The sequence below is a fragment of the Gopherus flavomarginatus genome, chromosome 8 (assembly GCF_025201925.1).
Source record: "Gopherus flavomarginatus isolate rGopFla2 chromosome 8, rGopFla2.mat.asm, whole genome shotgun sequence".
Classification (NCBI taxonomy): Eukaryota; Metazoa; Chordata; order Testudines; family Testudinidae; genus Gopherus; species Gopherus flavomarginatus.
The window spans coordinates 51,898,843-51,919,151 of NC_066624.1; the positions used below are offsets into that span (position 1 = coordinate 51,898,843).

The following is a 20,309-nucleotide window of genomic DNA, read 5'->3' on the forward strand; positions in this document are numbered from 1 at the left end:
AAATCATGGAGCAGGTCCTCGAAGAATCAATTCTGAAGCACTCAGAGGAGAGGCAAGTGATCAAGAGCAGTCAGCATGGATTCAGCAAGGGCAAGTCACGCCTGACTAACCTAATTGCCTTCTGTGACGAGATAACTGGGCCTGGGGATGAGGGGAAAGCAATGGACATGTTATTCCTTGACTTTATCAAAGCTTTTGATACAATCTCCCATAATATTCTTGTCGGCAAGTTCAAGAAGTATGGGCTGGACGAATGGACTACAAAGTGGATAGAAAGCTGGCTAGGTCGTCGGGTTCAACGGGTAGTGATCAATGGCTCCACGTCTAATTGGCAGCCGATATCAAGCGGCGTGCCCCAAGGGTCGGTCCTGGGGCCGGTTGTGTTCAATATCTTCATTAATGATCTGGAGGATGGCGTGGACTGCACTCTCAGCAAGTTTGCAGATGACACTAAACTGGGAGGAGTGGTCTATACGCTGGAGGGTAGGGATAGGACACAGAAGGACGTAGACAAATTAGAGGACTGGGCCGAAAGAAACCTGATGAGGTTTAACAAGGACAAGTGCCCAGTCCTACACTTAGGACGGAAGAATCCCATGCACTGCTCCAGACTAGGGACCGAATGGCTAGGCAGCAATTCTGCAGAAAAGGACCTAGGGGTTACAGAGGACGAGAAGCTGGATATGAGTCAACAGTGTGCCCTTGTTTCCAAGAAGGCTAATGGCATTTTGGACTGTATACGTAGGGGTACTGCCAGCAGATCGAGGGACGTGATCGTTCCCTTCTATTCGACATTGGTGAGGCCTCATCTGGAGTACCGTGTCCAGTTTTGGGCCCCACACTCCAAGAAGGATGTGGAAAAACTGAAAAGAGTCCAGCCTAGGACAACAAAAATGATTAGGGGGCTGGAAGACATGACTTATGAGGAGAGGCTGAGGGAACTGGGATTGTTTAGTCTGCAGAAGAGAAGAATGAGGGGGGATTGATCGCTGCTTTCAACTACCTGAAAAGGGGTTCCAAAGAGGATGGATCTAGACTGTTCTCAGTGGTACCAGATGACAGAACAAAAGGAGCAATGGTCCCAAGCTGCAGTGGGGAAGGTTTAATTGGATATTAGGAAATCCCTTTTTCACAAGGAGGGTGGTGAAGCATTGGAATGGGTTCCCTAGGGAGGTGGTGGAATCTCCTTCCTTAGAGGTTTTTAATGTCAGGCTTGACAAAGCCCTGGTTGGGATGATTTAGTTGGGCATTGGGTTGGACTAGATGACCTCCTGAGGTCCCTTCCAACCCTGATAGTCCGTGATTTTTAAGCTGTTCTCGTGTATCAAGGTGAGCTGCAGCTCAGCGAACCCCAAGGATCTGAGGTCAGCTACTTTGCAGCAGAGGCAGACCAAGCAGCAGGTACAACGCGGGGTCGCACCCCGGCCGGCAGATAGAATCTCATGTCCAAGATCCCGGCTCCTCTTCCTTTGCAAAGTGTATGCTCTTGCTCCGGATTTGAGCTGTGGGCCAAGTGCCCTCTGGCTTCTCGTCCGGGCTCCATTGTCCATGCGCCTGGCCGTCAGCAGGACTGTCTCAGGAGAGCAGCTTCCCCACCCCCACCGCATCCCAATCTCCGTCCAGCCAGGGAAGGAGCAGAGGCAGCCCGGAGAAAAGATTCCTTTGAGCGCCGGAGACGGCTGGAGCATCTTATTTGCATACCCACAGTGCATTGCGCACAGCGAATCGAGTCCCTGGTCAAGGGGCTGGTTTTGCTGCCTGTGTCCCCGGTTCCCATGATCCAACTAGGGCTATCAATCGGGTCAATTCCATGTCCTCTAAAAGCTAGCAGTTTAGTGGGCTGTGAGAGTAGTCACCCTGACTTGTGGTAGCATACGCGATTGCCCCAGCAGCGCCTCTGCCCTGTGTTCTCTGTACTTTCTTTTTCTTCAGTTTGTGTAAATCTTTTGCTTTTTACTAAAGATTTCTGTGAAGAACATTTATGAATTTGTCCTAATTTTTTGATGCTTTGCTTTACCAAGGTTGTTCCCTATTGTGAAAAAAATAGAAAAAGTGCTGCCTGAACTGGTGTCAGTGACTCAAGATCTTCTAATAGTGTATGAAAATAACTCAGAGCTCTGAAAATGACTGTTTGGGATTTTCTGCCTCTTTTTTTTTTTTTTTGAGCTCATTGTGTTAGTGAGATGGCTTCCTAGCTAGCAGGGGACTGTTTTGTGATATGTATTCTGCTGGCTCTTTGGTTTTGTAAATTTTTGGTTATCACAGTTGAAGAGCAGCAAAGAAAAGCGTTGTTGTTTGTGTTAAGGTTTGGTTTGTCCTAAGAGTGTATGGTTTGGAGTCATTTGTAACTCTTGGGTTAGTTATTGGCAACAGCTTATTATTGGGCCCCTGAGTTGAAAGGCTGCTCTTGCAGATATTAGTTTGTCATTGTTGGAAGGTCAGTTAAAGAGCTGCTTTCTTAACTGAGTTCATGAGGGTTCTTACGCCGCCCTCCTTAATATACCTTCCAGAAGGTGATTGCATGGTTTCCCTCATCTCTCCACAGAAGAGAAATTGTCCATGCCTTTCCTGTTGTGAAAACACCAGTGTTTTCAAACGTTTTGCCCAGGTGAGGGATAGTTCATAGGAGCAGAAGAGGAGGAAGGTTGTGGCCCTTTGAGTCAGATTCCTAGTGTTGAAGGCCAGAAGGAACCAGCCGATCACTTCACAGGGACTAAGGGGCACCAATGCCCCAAATAGCGAGGAACTGCTTTGATGCAATTGACTGTATGTTTAAGAGGCTACGTCTACACTACAGCTACATCTACACTACAGGATAAATTCGAATTAGCTTAAACCGATTTTATAAAACAGATATTATAAAGTCAATTGTGCACGTCCACACTAGGCACATTAATTCGGTGGTGTGCATCCATGGTCCGAGGCTAGCGTCGATTTCTGGAGCGGTGCACTGTGGGTAGCTACTGTAAAATAATGAGGCCAATAACGTCGATTTGCGTCCACACTAACCCTAATCCGATATAGTAATATCAATTTTAGCGTTACTCCTCTTGTTTTGTAGGAGTACAGAAATCGATTTAAAGAGCCCTTTAAATCGATATAAAGAGCAGTGTAGTCTGGATGGCTGCAGCATTAAATGGATTTAATGCTGTTAAAATTGGTTTAACAGCATAGTGTAGACCAGGCCAGATAGCTGTCTGGGAAAGAGCAAAAAAGAGCATTGGGACTGCGGAATAGCACTTGCATAGGCTTTCTTTGCCCTGGTTTGCTGTAAGAGTTAACAGTGAGAGATTGGCAGTCACACGTCAGTGGGTGGGTTTATGGAATTTAGGAGTCTAGAGGGGAAACCAGCAAGAGGAAGGCATCTGCAAGACTTGTTTGTCTCTGAACAGAATTGGATGTTAAGGGTTCTTGCTTTGAATTCTTCCCTGGAGTCATTTCGGGGAAGTGAGTCAGTCTCACGTAGAGTTCCCTAGTTATGGTGTTTATTGCGTGTCTGGGAGCTCATCCTGGTGAGGTAGAAATGGGTGGGTACAGGGGTGTGTGTGCGTGGCAGAGTATCAGCATTGCTTTTTTGCCTCCTGGGAGTGAAGATCAAAGTATTGTGTGTGTTCTGATCAGTGTAATCTGTGATATGTCTTTGATGTGAAAACTGTATATTAACTTGATTTTTGAAATGAAGGGGTTAGTCAGAACAAGAGTTTGTTTTATCTACCCTATGCATTGACCTGGTATTGCAGTGCTTCCAGGAAGAGTGTATCTCCTTCAGGGGAAAATCTGGTTAGAAAAACAAAAAAGAGTTAAAATGTGATGATCTTTCTTTCAAGCAGAATTTTTTTAAAAAAGCAGAAAAATCTATTGTCTTTAGTGTTTTTGTTTCTTTATGATAAACACAATACAGTTATGGTTTCTTGGAAGTGTTCTGTGAGTCTACAGATGTGAGATGTTCTTCTTTGTCTTGCTAGAGAATTATTTAAGAAACTGGACTCCTTCTTTCTGCTGTGAGTCTTTTCAACAGGATGAGGGACAAATGCTTTCCAGATTCTGGGTCTGTTGGGGAGATGGTTGTTTTTTTGTTTTTCTTGGGGTGGGGGCTTGGTAATATCTGAGATTATGTGTACATCAACAACTGCATGAGTTACACAAACTTCTCCCCACCCGACCTATGTTCTATGTATCTTGGTTCGTAAGATTGAGACAAGGCACTAGGTGTCGTGCTGCACCCGGCACACAGGGACCCCAATCCTGATTTCCCCCCCCCAACCTACTGTAATCTAAATGCTAAATAATAATCCTTAACTTCTCACTATTACCACCCTCACTCTTGGAAAATCCCCAAAATCACGACAGTGGTTTACAAATCATGAGGATTCTTTTTTAAAAAAATGTAATGTGGGTTCTCTATCTTTCCCTTCCAGTTTTCTGAACCAGGCAAGCTAGAAACTTACCTTTCTAGTGCAGCCAGAGCCCTAGAGAGCAGGAGCCCCCAGCGCCTGGGGCTGGCAGGTGGTGGGATTGCTCACGGTTGTGTGTTCCACACTTTGATCTCACCCACCAAGCATCAAGTGTGATCTCCTCAGGCACTAGAACAGCCTTAACATGGAGTCACAGACAGCCCCCTTGGGCACCCTGACTCTAGTTTGCCACCCAGGTGTAGTAGAAGCTGCTGTAACATGCAAACTCTGTATGTCCTTTAGGGCTAACCCTAGCCAAACAGCCGGGATTCCTTGTTTATGCTTAGAAGGCGTGCCGTCTCCCTGAAGTCCAAGCAGCATCGGTGGTGGGGACAACAGTTTCTTCCTGACAGCAATTTTTATTCCATTCCCCCAGAGCTCAAGCTGATGGGGAAAAGCCTCCTCGTGGATGTGTGAGGGGGAGCAATCAACCAGGTCTTTTGTCCACGGATGATCCACAGTGGCTTGTCTCATGTCTCAGTCAGGGCCTTCTCTTGTTGGAAAGGAGATGACGCTTCTTCTGGTAAACTAGCATTTTACACTTCATAATGCTTCTCTCCTGACTGGTGGCAGGGTGGCGGCAAGGGGGTTTACAGCTTTAGTGCCAATGCTTATAGATCACCGTACAACATGGGCTACAGCTATTATAGGTGAGAAGAATGCATGCAGCAACTCACGAGCTTGTCATAAACTCTAAACACATTTTTATGAATCTAATGCCTGTTTTAACAACACTAACAAACAGGTGAGCAAGACTAGTTTCCAGCCATGCGTTTGTCACTTTTCAGTAAGGCCTAGGGGCCTTGGCATGAGCTGGCACCTGGTCTGCCAGAGTCAGAAGAGGATCTTCCCTCTCTTATCCCCAGGTGTCTGTACTGGGAGCAGTACTGTTCAACTTATTCATAAATGATCTGGGGAAAGGGGTAAACAGTGAGGTGGCAAAATTTGCAGATGATACAAAATTGCTCAGGATAGTTAAGTCCCAGGCAGCCTGTGAAGAGCCACAAAGAGATCTCACAAAACTGGGTGATGGGACAACCAAATGGCAGATGAACATCGGTGCTGTTAAGTGCAAAGTAATGCACATTGGAAAACATAATCCCAACTATCCCTATAAAACGATGGGGTCTAAATTAGCTGTTACCACTCGAGAAAGAGATCTGGGAGTTGTTGTGGATACTTCTCTGAAAACATCCACTCAATGTGCAGCGGAGTGTTGGGAATCATTAAGAAAGGGATAGGTAAGAAGACTGAAACTATCATATCGCCTCAATATCAATCCATGGTACGCCCACATCTTGAATACTGCGTCCTGATGCGGTCGCCCCAATCTCAAAAAAGATCTATGGCATGGGAAAGATTCAGAAAAGGACAATAAAGATGATGAGGGGATATGGACCAGTTTCCGTCTAAGAAGAGATTCATAAGATTGGGACTTTTCATCTTGGAAAAGAGGCGACTAAAGAGGGATACGACGGAGGTCTATAAAACCATGACCGGTGTGGAGAAAGTAAGTAAGAAAGAAAAAAAACGCTGTGGCTTTTCAGCGGCAGCTCAACCACACTGCTTCTTCTGCGGCAGTTCGGCAGCGAATCCTCCCTCCCTTCCTCTTTGGTAGACATTTGGTGGCGGCTCAAAGACTAAGACAGGGAATGGGGGATCAGCCACCGAATTTCCGCTAAAGACCCAGACGTGGTGCCCTGATACCGGACGGGCCGTCCCTTTGAATTGGCTGCTCCAAGCACCTGCTTCCTACGCTGGTGCCTGGAGCCAGCCCTGCTCCCGTGACAAGCAGGGGCTGGTGCAGAGCGTGGAAGGGCAGGGAGATGACATCTCCTCTAATAGCGAGGCCCTTTCACAGCAAGGGCAGCACCTCCTCGGAGTAGTACAGACCCACCTACTCCTCCTGCTTTCTCGTGACACCAGCACCACCCTTCCCGGCACCGCCTCATAACAGCACCTGCTTCCAGACTCGCACCAGAAATGGGAAGTCTGGGCCGGGCCTGGCAGCAGCTGTCAGGAAATGGAAGCAGAAGACACAGCCACTCCCATGGTGCTGTGGGGTCTGTCCTGGCTGGTGGGAGATGGAGGCAGTGGACACTACCACCTCCATGGTGCCGTAGGGTTTTCAGGTGGGATGCCCCCACCAGGGTTCGGCTCCAGCGGACGTTTGGCATCTTAAGGGACTTGGGGGGAGGTTTGGAGGAGGTTTGAAGACCAACAGTGAAGGGGAAGTTGGATACTGGCCAGAATACCAGAGAGACAAGGCAGGTGAGGTGATACCTGTTACTCGACCAGCTTTGGAGTCACACAGGGTCTTCTTCATGGAAGGAGAAAGGTGCTCAGAGCATCACAGTTCAAAAGAAGGTGGAACGCTCTGCCCCGAACACCAGATTTTCCCCTACTTCCTGGAATGAGGAGGCTGTCCCCACTGTCCTGTAAACAGCCCCACCATGTAACCCAGAGGTGGCTACATTTTAGCACCAAGACACCAGTGGTCACCGCTCCAGAGGAGATGGTACATACAGGCCACTGCCCTACGTGGCCACCAGACGTCACAGATTGTGCACTGTCTTAGCTGGCCCCACACGATACTGCCCCAAGAGGTGAGGTACATACAGGCTACAACTCATACTGGGCACCTCGGGTCACTGCAGCAATGGTTGAGGGGGATACAGGCAGGGTACTGCCGCACATGGTCACCAGGTGGCACTGTTCCAATGGTGCTGCTCGGGGGGAGATGATAAACGGGCCACTGCCTGAAGTGGCCACTAACACAATGGCGTGGGGAGAGGGGGAGGGAGATACCAATAGGGCACTGCCACACCAGGGCACCACGGGGAGGTCACTGATCCAATTAGTAGAGATACACAACGAGTAGTGCCCCAACTGGCGGCCCTACCCCAGAGACATAGGGGGCTGGGGAGAGAAGAGGAAATCAAAGGCCACTGCCTCACTTAGCCATCGGGGTTACTACCTAAATAGGGGACACACACACACAGGGCATTGCCCCACCCGACCAATTGGGGGATATACAGACGGTATTACCCCACAGGAATGCCAGGGATCAGTGCCTGCCATACCTGGCACAGGGGTTGAGGGGATAGGGTGACCAGATGTCCCGATTTTATAGGGACAGTCCCGATATTCAGGGCCTTTTTCTTATGTAGTTGCCTATTATCCTCCGCCCCGTCCCAATTCTTCACACTTTCTATCTGGTCACCCTGGGCGGGGGGCGGGGGAGAGAAGGGGCTACACAAAGGGCACTGCTGTACTTGGCCACCAGTGCACATCCCTAGTGGGAGAGTGATAAACACCAGAAGCAGGGCTCACTGCCACAAAGGGCTTGGAAGATGCCCTGGGCACTGCTTGACACAGCCACCCAGGCACCCTGCCACCTCGGGGGAGGTGAAGAATACACCTTGGGCACTGACTCCTCTGGCTACCAGTGGTCACAGACCCAATGCAGGGGTTGGGGGGAGTAAATACACACAGGGACTGCCCCACCTGGGCAACACGAGTCACTGAGATGAGAGTGGGATACGCAGAGGGCTCTGCCCCAATGGCTGATATACATAGAAGGCTCTGCCTCACCTACCCGCCAGCACTCACAGGCACAATGGCAGTAGTGGGGTCATATAGACAACTGACCTCAGTTGCCACCAGGGGTCACTGCAGCAATGCTAGGAGGGATACATGCCAGGCATTGCTGCCCCTCACCACCAGGAGTCACTGCTCCTACAAGAAGGCACCTACAGGACACTCCCATGCCTGGCCAGCAGAGGTCACTATCACTGGGGAGGGGCTATGGGGAAGCGGAGAAAGAGCTAACAGCAGTGGGGAAAATCATAATCTACCAGGGAGAAAGAATGGATTCCACTAGGACATTGCACCAACTCCGGCCAGGCTGGATACTAGCAATTCGGGGCTGGAGCAGCTCCAGCTAGAGGCTGGCCAGAGACAGGTGACCTCGGTTTCTACGCTGAGCAGGCTGCTTTGGCAGCGAGGAGAGACAGAGAACCCCCAGGCCAGGGTCTTGCTGCCCAAGGAGGAGGAGATCTGTGGCAGTCTTTGGAGTAGCTGGTTAAGCAGCCGTGAGCCACACGCTTCTCCCTGCCTGAGCTCTCCAGGAGCACATTACGCACAGGTTTGCGCTGGATGTAGGCACCAGTGTAACAACAGGGCCAGACTCTGCTGAGTGCTGCCTGTGAGATACGGGGCCAGAGTCAGACGGGCAGATGGGGGCAGGAGATGACAGAGTCAGCGGCCATGAGCTGAACCCATCACAAGTCCAGCCTGTGACATCACCATCCGTCCCTGCAGCTCTCCATCTGTCCTGCTGTCCATCCAACCCTCAACCACTCATCCATCCCCAATGTATGCCACACACACCCCTTCACCCATCTGCCTCACATACTCATCTCTTTCCTCATGCATCCTGCTGTCCCTCTGATTGTCCCTGCAGTGCCCAGCACAAGGAGGCATAGTGGACCCTGAGCGAGGCTTTTGGGTGATGCAGTAATGGAGCAAGCGGGTGAAAGGGGCATCTCTTATCCCAGCCCCACTTCTCCTCTGCCCAAAGCCATGACCGCGAGCCCATCCCTCTCAGTCTCAGATCTCACAGCCCCAAAGACATTACTGGCCACTCACACTGTGACCCAGTTACAGCAATGAGGTCTTCCCGAAGATAGGGGGTGGGAGGAGCAACCCTCTTATTCTGGCAGGCAGGACACATCCTTCCCAGTATGGCAGAGACCCTGCCCTTGGGCAGATAGACCAAGATGAGCCCATAGGAGACTGGGGGAGGGGGAGCAGAGGAAGAGAATGCAGGCAACTAAACATGACAGGTGTCCACAAAAGGAGAGAGAGAGAGTTTGAGTGAAAGTTGGCCAACACAGAGAGAGAAACCTAGGAGGATGAAAGAAACTCACAACAGGGAATCACTCTCATGAATCCAGCTTTCTGCTAGGGAGCAAACACCACTCCTAACCAGAGAGATGATCAGCTCTCGCAAATGGCAACATCATCTCCCCTGAAGCCACAACTAGTCCGGAAACCCACACCCAGGCAATGGGAAGTCCCTGCCTGGAGCCAGAAGGGCTGTGACCAGAGCCCTTCCGAAACCAGATACACATCTCACCGACAGAGATGGTTCCTCTTGTCCCAGTTGGGCAGGTCTTGCCTGGCATTAACAGGATTCACGCTGTCACTGCTCTCGATCACTTTCCATCTCACCTCAGGGCTGGACTGCGTCCTCCCCACTTCTTTTCCCTTGCTATGAAACATAACACAAGAGGAAAAGAAAAAGCAATGGTGCTGAGGCTCCTCTTCTCGCTACTCCCGCACCCTAGGGCTTCGGCTTCAACCCTCCTCCCATTCTGTCATCACAGGTACAATTAGAAATCTGAGCCCGGGGCTCACACCTGGTTGTCTCCCCAATTCTAGGCCCTGTCCAGCATGTCTCCCTCCACAGAAGTTACCTGGCCTCATCTTAGACTCCATCTTCATATTGCTCTTCTCTTTCCCAGAGCTCCTGCTCTGCTCCTCAGACCTGTCTGTCCTCAGCTCTGCAGGCAGAGGGGAAGGGGCATGATGGAAACACATACGCCCCATTCCAGACACCACACAGCATCCACAGGGCTACCAAAACACCTCATCTTTGGCCAAAACCACACCTCACCCCGAGGGAGCAAAGCGCCTTTGTGAGCACAGCACACATAAGACAGGAAAAGATTAACACCCACACCCAGCCCAGCTAACGTGGGAGTTTCCTCAGCTTCCTGGCCACAGGTCCATGGGGCTCATAGAAGGAGAAGTTTGGAGGGCTGTGGGGGTCCCTGAAGAACTAGCTCAGCATGTGAATGACTGGGATGTATGTGGAGGCCTGACTGTGGGTTGGGGTGTCCAGGAGGACCTAAGGGAAGGGGATTAGGGAGAGAGGAGAGTGGCGTTACCAAGGAACATTGTGGGAATGTGGGATTTAGAGAGCCCAGAGTGGATGGGTGTCGGTGGGTTGGACGAGCCCACAGTGGTTGAAAAGGGGAACCTGGCAGATTTGGGTGTAGCAGAGATTGAAGATGAGGAACCTCACACCCTGGGGATGGACTGGGGGAGTGGGAGGATGGGAAAGTGGGGCCCAGCAATGAGAAATGTATTGGAGGGAATTAGAAGTGGGGTGCTGAGGACGGGGATGGGGGGGAGGAGGAGGAAGGGGGGGGCGGGGTGCTGAGGACGAGAAGGAGGATGTGGGAGATGAGGTGAGAGGAGGTCGGTGTCAGGGTGCTGAGGACAGCGGGGGGTGGGAGGTCGGGGCGAAGGGAAAGGCCAGGTAGAGTGTACACGATTGCGGAGGGGACGGTGGGGGCTGAGGGATCCCCACAGATGGGGGTGGGGCTAGCGAGAGGGTCACAACAGATGAGGGGACACTGGTGGGTGTTGGGGGGGCTTGAAGGGGCTGCTGGGGGCCTACAGTGGGAGAGGAGGGGGCGGTGCTGGCAGGAGAGTCACAGTGAACGGGGGGGGACGACACCAGGGGGCAGGTTGGGGGAGGTTGAAGGCCCTGCAGTCCCAGGCTGCAGCTTGTGGGGCTGCTTCCAGACAGCTCAGCCCCCCCCCCACCTGTTGCCCCCGCCCAGGCCCAGCGGTGGGTGGAGGTGAAGCCCTTTCACTCCGCGCTGCCTCTGCCCTGTGTCCCCCCCGCCCGGCTCCCACGGGCCCGGGGCTGCTCCCCAGGCACAGGCTGGGCCTGGCGCCTGGAACTGGGTGTCTGAGCCCCCGGCCCCCCCGTGCGGAGCCGCCACTCCCCGTCCAGCCTCAGCGCTCCTCGGCTCGGCCCGGCCCACCGGCTGCCCCCGAGCCCGCGTCCCCTCAGCAGCGCCGGGGCTGGTCCCACTGGTGCCTCCCCCCTGGCTCCCCGTGGCGGGGGCAGCGAAGCCTCGGGGCGAGGGAACCAGGCCCTCACCCCACACGCTGAGTCACTGTCCCGCGCTCTCTCCGCCAATCAGGGAGCGGGGAGGGGCGCGGCGAACAAGACGAGTTACGGCCCCTCCTCCAATACAGGCCGCGTGTGGGGGAGAACTACGCTTCCCAGTGTGCACCGGGAGGGGGAGCGTTGCCTGAGCAACCGTTCATCACTTCCGCTCTGAGATGAGCCAGGAACTACAACTCCCAGCCTGCCCCGGGGCGCTTCCGTCCTCTCGAGCCCAGGTAAGGGCGGGTCCCTGGGTCAACCGCACACCTCCCGCCCCGCCCCCCAGAGATCCCCAGCCCCGCCCTCCCCAAGCTCCAGCTCCTGACGCGAACTCTAATCTCGGGGTCTCGGGCTGGCCCCGCCCCCCTGCAGCGCGGCGCCCCCCGGTGTGGTGGGGGCTGGCGGGCGCCTACTTTTCCCCTGGTTTCGTGTCTGCCCGCCCCGATGTGCCCCGCGGTGCTGCCCCACTCTGGGGTTGGGGGGAGGCGTTGGGGGGAGCCCTATGGAAACACGGGGGTGGGCAGCGCTGGGAGCCAGGACTCCTGGGTTCTCCCCTCAGGGAAGGGGGGCTAGGGGTTAGAGTGGGTGAGGGGCTCGGCTGGGAGCCAGGACCTGTGGGTTCTCCCCCCCAGCTCGGCCAGGGGCAGGACTGAGAGCCAGGGCTCCTGGGTTCTCCCCCAGCTCGGGGAGGGGAGGGGAGGGGAGATTAGGGGATAGAGTGGGGGAGGGGTTGTGGGGTCTCCTGCCCAAGGGGCAAGTCCAGGAGCTGGTGTCAGGCAGCAGGTCACTTGTGGGCCCTGAGTGTCCGATCTGGAAACAACTGCCTGTCCCCACGCCCGGAGACTGCGCGTGGCTGGCAACCCTCTCCTTGTACCTGAGAATTATCCATACACCCCAGGGGTGTGAGCCCTGCGCTCTCCTGTCAGTGCCTGGGGCACAGAGCCATGTATACAAGTCACTCTCTGTGTGGGGATGTCAGTTCGTACAGACTTTGCTGGTGCTTTTTCTGTAGCCTGTGGTAAAATAAGGCAATTAACTAGATGCATTGATGGAAGTTCTCTGCGTACCCTCAAGGGTACACGTACCCCTGGTTGAGAACCACTGATGTAGGGGAACCCAGGCCCACCCCCCTATTCTGACTTCCAACCCTGTACCCTGGGCAGCTGGTTCAGCTTTGCTTACCTTGCATCAGCCTCAAGTCAGCTTCACTGGGTCACCAGTTCCACCATGGCCAGACATCAGAGAGAGGAAGTTTCCTCTCAGCTGTAAAAGCAGCAAGGGCTCCATGAGGGGTCGGTGCTGCTGGAGCAATTATTGACACTTTCTCTAGTCTCCTTTTCAGATTTTGCCCCATTTTCTCTTTAATTCTCCAATGTTAATTTAACAGTCTCAGATTCGGGATATTTTCACACTCATTTGACCTGCAGCAAATTTTCTTCCTTTCTTTGGGAAATTGTCCTGAATCATTCCCCAAATGAGAAGGGGCTTAATGGATGCAGTTTGCAGAGCCCTGAGACACAGCTGCGGCTGGAGTGGCCTTTCTCTGCTGGCAAGGAAGGGGACAGGAGGAAAAAGTCCGCAGTGGAGACTGTCCAGCACAAGCTTACGCAGTCCTGGCTACTGCTACCCCCAACTGCCAGTCACCTGCCTGCCCCTGCTTCTGCCTCCTCCCCACTGCCAGGAAGTTTTCCTGCTCCACACTCCCCTCACATACCCTCTTAAAGCACCTCCTCAAAGGGCTCCCTGCTGCCATGTGAATGGTGTGTGTGTGTGGGGGGGGGGGGGAATTATTACTATCTGTTAATTGAACTTCCACTGTCCAATTACTCTCACTTAATATAAAATATCTTCAAATTTGGGTGGTTTTCTCTCATTAGCAAATGTTTCTTTTTAGACTCATTTCTTCCTCAGTTCTCAAAGATAGATATAAAATATCCTTTGTGCAGCGCTGTAGTAGGCAGGGTGGTCCCAGGGTATTGGAGGCTTCCCCCTTGCTTTGTATACAAATGTTCGATGTTATTCTCCAGCCCATTCCTTATGAATACTAACTTGATGTTAACTTTTTTGCTAGCAGCTGTGAATTGAGTGGAGCTTTTCACTGATCTGTCTACAGCAACATGCAGATCCCGTTCTTGGGTTGAGTAGCCGATAATCTGTTCTGCTGCCGTCGCTAGGTGTAATGCATGTTCAGTAGGGGTTTCTCCCCTCTTCCCTTTTTGTATTTCCTCTCCCTACTAGTGTTTGGGTGTCCTTCTCCTCAGGTTAGTGTATTAATGATCTCATCTTGGGGTCATATGTGTCAATTTGTTGCTATGTCTTCAGAGAACTATCCATGATGATTCCAAGATCTCTTTCTTGGTTAGTTGTAGCTAAATTAGGCCCCATCATATTGTATGTATAGTTGGGGTTATGTTTTTCCAATGTGACATTTATCCACATTAAATTTCATTTGCCATTTTGTTGCCCAATCACTTAGTTTTGTGAGATCTTTTTGAAGTTCTTTGCAGTCTGCTTTGGTCTTAACTACCTTGAGCAGTTTAGTATCGTCTGTGAACTTTGCCACCTCACTGTTTACCCCTTTCTCCAAATCATTTATGAATAAGTTGAATAGGATTAGTCCTAGGGCTGACCTAGGAAAATGACAGCAGCAAGATGGAGTCTGGAGTCACATGGGCAGATCACATGTCCATGCATGATTCTATTTGCAGGCCGTCACCATTGTTTACATGTTAGTTTGAATGTTCCCAGGAAAGCTCAGATGTGGATTGGCATTTTCCAAAGTCAATTGTCGGTGAAGCGTTTCTTGATTGGGCACTTACTGAGAATAGTCCTTTCTCAAGAAGCTGACCAAATACATCACTGAGGGTACTTGAAATCAAATACATTTGAGATACAAGTACATAGCGCATATTCATAACTTCAGAAACAAAAATGGTACACACATACAGCTAATATAATTATAACCAGCAAATCATAATCTTGTCACAGACAACTCACACGACAACTTTTGCACAATATTTGCTGCAAATATATAACAGTGGTGGCAGCAATGATCTATATGGTCCCAGCTGATATTAATAATGTCACATCCTACAGAGAAGTGAGAGGGAGGCGTCTTCTAGCGGGCGTTTCTCCTACATTTCTCCATTGCCGCTTGGGCGGAGGCGGGAATGGAGCAAAACACGCCTGGCTGAAGTATTTGTGTTCGGCCTTGAGGATTAAGCCTGAGCCTCTGGCATGGGTGTTGGGAGATGGATTTCTGAGTCGCGTCCAGCACAGTCTTCAGGCCTGAGCTGAAACCACTGAGGCCAAGAGAAATGGGTTTGAGGTGGCCTTTGAGGCTCCCAGCAGGTCTTGAGGAGCAAGGGGTTATCGCCATCCCTGAGTGGGCTCAAACCACCATCCTTTCAATTAACAGCAAAACACACTGACCCATTGCGCCACAGAGACACATGTCTGCTGTTACCAAGGCTGCTGCCTAGCAGCCTGTGCATCTGCCTGCCAGCGCTAGAGCTCGCAAGGCAAGTGTGGGTGCTGGAGGCTGTAGGTAAAGAGCCAGCAAAGTGACACAGCAGAAGCGTGCTGGGTCCATAACCCAAAAGTCGATGAATCAAAACCGTCTTCTGCTAGGCATGTGCTTGTTTCTTTGTGCTCGGGGCCTTCAAGGGAGGAGGCAACCAGCAGAGCATTGAGAGCCTAGGCCATGAGGCAAGAAGTGGATGAGGTGTCGGCCTGCCAGGGAACCCGGCACCTCGGGCTGCCTGGCCTGAAGGATTTTTTTAATTTCTCAAGAAAACTTTGTGGTTTTCAATGGAAATCTAAACCCAAAGCTAAAATGTTGAGGATTTTTTTTTTCATTTTTCCAACCCCCCAGTGAAAAGGAGTGGGTTGTGTTGACTTGTTCACTGTCCATCCCTTTTCTTTTCCTAGACTCGGGTCTACAGAGTGTCAGTCCTACTGAGCCTCAGGCCGTGGTCTCCAAGGTTTTGGAAATGTACCGACCTGTCTTGGACATGGTCCCTGCCAGCTCATGTGATGCTGGCTTTGCTGAGCCTGCTGCTGGGGAAGAGGGAAACTTTGTCTCTCAACTGGGCGTTCCCTTCAGGTGCCCAGTCTTCAGTGTGGCTCGAATGTCCATGGATCAGGGTTCACTGACCCAAGAGATGGCTTTAAAAAATATGAACGTTTTCACAAACACACTGACTTTCTCAATTTTCTATTTCTTGGTAACATTTCATGGATCTTTTGGAGTTAAATCGGTTAAAAAATACAGGAAATCAGGGTGGCACCGAAAGGATATAATATAAAGTTTGCAGTTAAAGGTACAGAAAGGAGCAGAAAAGGGAGCTGCAGACTTTAAGACTGTTTCTTTAAGCAAGAGGGGGCAATCAATGTGACCTCAAAAACCTTGGGACTCATAATGTGATAGGGCAGAGAGGAACTTTGTCTGTTTTCAGTGTCTTTCAGCCTATGTTTGGGACTGTGAGAGATCTGCTAAGAATGGGACTACAATCCCCACCATTTCCTTCCCCGCTGCACTTCCCGTTCCTCTGGCCAAGTCAGGGGAAGGGTCCTGAAGCAGGAAAGGGCAGGGCTGCTGTGGGAATCGGTGGCCGCATGGCAGGCGAGGAGCTGCAGAGCGCTGGATGCGGAGGGCAATCCCCAGGAATGGATGCAGAGCCACATGTGGAACAGGCTGTGACTCCCAGAGCTTACAGCTGGCTGCAGGTCTGGGTGGGGTTCTGGGGGAGCAGCAGCGGCTGGGCAGGGAGCCAGTACAGAGCAGCTCCAATGAGAGACATGAAGTGAACCTGGCCTGGAAACCTGCAGGCTCCAGTTTGCTTGGCTAGAGATTGGAGTGGAGAGGTCACCCCAGGCTTTAGGCCTGAAGTAGGGTTACCAACTTTCCGCACAAAACCAAACAGCGTAACCCCGCCCCTTCCCCAAGGCCCCGCCCCTGATTCACTACATTCCCCCTCCCTCGGTGGCTCGCTCTTCCCCACCCTCACTCACTGTCACTGGGCTGGGCAGGGGGTTGGGATGCAGGAGGGGGGTGAGGGCTCTAACGGGGGGTGAAGGCCAGGAGTGAGGGGTTCCGGGTACGGGAAGGGGCTCTGGGCTGGGCAGGAAGTTGGGTTGCACAAGGGGGTGAGGGCTGTAAAGAGGGGTGAAGAGCAGGAATGAGGGGTTCAGGGTATGGGAAGGGGCTCTGGGCTGCAATGGGGGGTGGGGTTTGGGAGGGGGTGAGGGCTGTATAGGGGCGTGAAGGGCAGGAATGAGGGGTTCAGGGTACAGGAAGGGGCTCCAGGCTGGGTAGGGGGTTGGGGTGCAGGAGAGGGTGAGGGCTCTGGCTGGGGTGTGTGTGTAACCTTCCCCTTTCCCTAGCCATGTGTCTGAGCCACCAGGGCCAGCAAGTACAAGGCCTCGCTGCTGAAGCACTGGCAGTGTCCACTGACGCTACACCTGACCCTCTACTGACATCTCAGGGGTTTGGCGTCCTCTAGCACTGAGACTCCACAATAATTACAGGTTTATTTCTAATGGGTTAAAGCAGAACTTGTGCTGAGATTAACACGTCTCTCGTGGGTCTGGGGGTTTTACAGCATGAACTGGCTCTGCGTGTGGGTATAGTGCATGTGTTTGAGTGATTCCAACACGGCTGAAACACACAACTCCCCATCCTGGGGGTTTCCATCCCGCCTGATTCCTTCCACGGGGGTCACTGGCCCGGCTCCTCTACGGCCAGATGTCCTGATGGGCAGCAGTCGGGATGTTGGGAGAGGTTCTGTTTTCTGTGACTAGTGACAGCCCCAAAATGACTCTCACCAGCCCCCATTGCCTTGTCCTGCAGCTGCCAGTCTCTGAATCCTGGCCTGGGATTCGATTGGAATGAGGCCCCTGGGAGGTGGAGAGACCACGGGTCAGACACTGCAACATTGTAGCCAGAACATCCTTGTCTAGATTTTAAGGCCACTCAAGACAACTAAATAATCCTGTCTAACCCCCATACACGTGACAGGCCACAAAGTCACCCCTGCACTGAGCCCAACAACCGGGATTAAACCAAAATATTGCAGCCCTTAGGAGAATATCCCGTTGTGTGCACAGGCAGAGCATAGGAGAGGCAGAGGGGTACCAATACTGGAGGCCCCTGCACTGGAATTGATTTGGTGAGATGTACCCAGCTGATCTGGGCAAGTGACTTGTGCCCCATGCCGCAGAGGATGACAAAAACTCCAACATCCCTGACACTGTGAGCTGGGGGAAATTCCTTCCTGACCCCAGAAATGGAGATCAGGGAGACCCTGAGCATGAGAGCAAGGCCACCAGCCAAGCACCAGAGAGAAATGGTTTTCTATCTCACCTGTGAGCACTTTCTTCAGCACCCCCTGTCCCCTCCTGCCACTCCCATGTGGGGTGGAGAATCCATCATTGCCCTGGGTACTTTGTTCCAATGTTTAATCACCCGATTGCAAATGTGTCCCTTATTTCTCATTTTAGTTTCTCTGCCATTAACTTACAGCCACTGTTTTTGTTCTGCCTTTTGCTGCTAGGTTAAAGAGCCCTTCAGTACCCAGGATTTTCTCTTTGGGAGGGGATTTACGCATTGTCATCAAGTGACCTCTTGGTCTTCTCTGTGATAAACTGAGCAGATTGAGCTCTTGTCTCGCACTGGAAGGCAACTTTTCAGTGCTTTTTTTCCCTCTTCTCTGCCCCCCGTCCAATTTTTCATTCTTCATCTTAAAATGTGGCAGGGACAACTGTGTGCAAGAGTCCAGTGTTGGTCTGACCAATGTTGTACAGAGATAACACTAGTGCCCTAGATCTAGTCACTGTTCTCCTGTCTGTACATCCAAGGACGACCACAGCATTGCACGGGGATTTCATGCTGAGTTGTTTGTCCATTATGACACCTAAACCATTCTCCGAGTCACAGCAGTCTGGCCTTGCTCGTTAGTAAAGCTCAGTGTGTTTGAATGGCCACAGCTGCCCAAGTGCTCTGTAACATGCACAAGGGATTCCCCTCCTCAGTCACCTTCACCTGCTGCTGGTCTCTTATCTCTTTCTTCTTCTCCAGGATCCGCATGTGTCATTGTGAGAAGAGTTCTCCTCCTCTCTTTGCCTGGGAGCAATGTGACCCCCTGGATGGACTGACCAAACCCAGGATTCCTTCAGCCTGAAAGCAGAGGGGAGCCTTCACCCGCTCCCTCTTTAAGGCTCCAGTCCCAGGTCCTAAATTCCCTGCCATAGCACAAAAATCCACACTGAGATGAACTCCTCTCTTGGTGGTGATATTTTTTCTCCCACAAATCTCTCTTGAGGACGCAGCCCTGGGAACAGGTGAACACAACCCCTGAGATTTACCTTCGCAGCCTGCAAGGGGCAGTTCACCCTATTAAACAGCTTGGGAATGTCGTCTTTTTCTTTTCTCCTTTCAAAAGTAACTTCTTGTATTTCTAGTCTCTTTATATGACCCCCCGATTTGCCGCTTCCAATTCTCTGCTGTACATGCCAGCACTAGATCGAGTGAGGTGCCTGGACCCATCCTGTACTGGGTACATGGGGGACTTGCAGGATCAGACCATAAAATTGCTTTGGAGGGAAATTCTAAACCCACCCAACCCCGACCTGTTCCTGGGAGGTGTCGGTAGGGACCGAGGCTGCCAAGCACCATGGAGTGAAGAGACCGATTTTATCAGTAAGTCAGACCCCCCGGCTGCTCACTGCCTGGATCACCTCTCCCCAGGTGACGCGAGCCACCCTCCAGAGCCATTGCTGGGCCCCAGGGGCAGCCACACAAGCCATGGGGATGGGCAGCTCTCAAGAATCTCGGCAACGAATCTCCAGGCCGGAGGGTTTCCCCTAGTGCCTGATCCACCCTCAGGGTCCCGCCAGCCAGCAGCTTCCACCCAAGGCTAGTGCGCTAACAGCAGGAGCATGGCTGGGGGGCTCGGCCGGTGACTGGGGCCAGTCGCCTGAGCATGAACCCAGCCGACCCCAGGAGATGGACCCGGGTCACCAGCCCAACCCACCACGCAGCTGCTGCCGCTACCCCATTAGTGCGTGAGCTCCCATGGACCACGCTGGGGAGATCCCCCAGCTGCAGGGTAGATGCCCCTGAGCGCGTGGCAGGGCACAGCTCCTGGCTGACCTGCCCTGCCAAGTTCTTTACTAGGCTGGGTGGATCCGGGGCCAAGGGTGCTGGGTGACAGGGGGGCATTGGCTCTGGGCTGGGACTGTCACTTCCCCCCCTGCCCATACAACAGGATCACAGCAAACAAAACCAGCTCAGCCTGCAGGGGAAGAGTTCAGTCCAGGGTCTGGTGCATTCTGGGAGCAGGGATGATGCAGAGAAAGGGCAGATACAGGGCACCTCTGAACACTCCATGCAGAACTGCTTGTCCTGACCCACAACCCCTGTTATCCCAGCCCTGGGCTCCCCTCTCACTGCTCTGCCAGTGCCCCTCACTCCCGATCCACAGACCTCCCTCGCTGTATCTGTGACTTCTACTACTGAACCACCAATGCGCTGACTCCTCTTGTGAGACATTTCTCTGCACAATACTGCTGCTATTCCAGTTACTGACTCCAGGAAACATTTTCCTTAGCCTGGTTCTGTGTGTCACTGGTTTCTATAGCAAAGATCAGTCCCTGGCCCTGTGGCCCAGACATCCTCATTCACATCAAGCTTCAAGTTGAGAATCATTTCCCATTCCCGCTCTGAGGGAGGGGAGACTTTTAAACGCGCTCTCTGTGCAACTGCACATGGCTAAGCAAAGAGAACAAACCGAAAATCCCCCTGTGCTTTGGGAGCCAGGTTTGCGGTGGGAATTCTGTAGTTCCGATGACTTCATGCCTGGACATTGTGATTCTTTACCAGTTTC

At 52.2% G+C, this 20,309-nt stretch overlaps 1 long non-coding RNA gene, 1 other non-coding gene and 2 pseudogenes across 2 annotated transcripts in view; 3 read left to right on the top strand and 1 right to left on the bottom strand.

Annotated features, from left to right (window-relative positions):
- The window catches only part of LOC127057104 (uncharacterized), a 185,510-nt gene extending 175,361 nt beyond the window's left edge, over positions 1–10,149 (bottom strand). Inside the window, exon 1 of the long non-coding RNA XR_007776011.1 lies at positions 10,107–10,149. This is a non-coding gene — a long non-coding RNA (uncharacterized LOC127057104). The remainder of the gene's footprint in view (positions 1–10,106) is intronic.
- LOC127057005 (zinc finger protein 420-like) overlaps positions 1–20,309 on the top strand; it is a 482,458-nt pseudogene that overhangs the window by 221,331 nt on the left and 240,818 nt on the right.
- LOC127057364 (uncharacterized) lies at positions 1,917–2,024 on the top strand (annotated as a pseudogene).
- On the top strand, positions 3,566–3,765 carry LOC127057351 (U2 spliceosomal RNA). Its single transcript, XR_007776080.1, has one exon. It is a non-coding gene; the product is annotated as a U2 spliceosomal RNA (small nuclear RNA).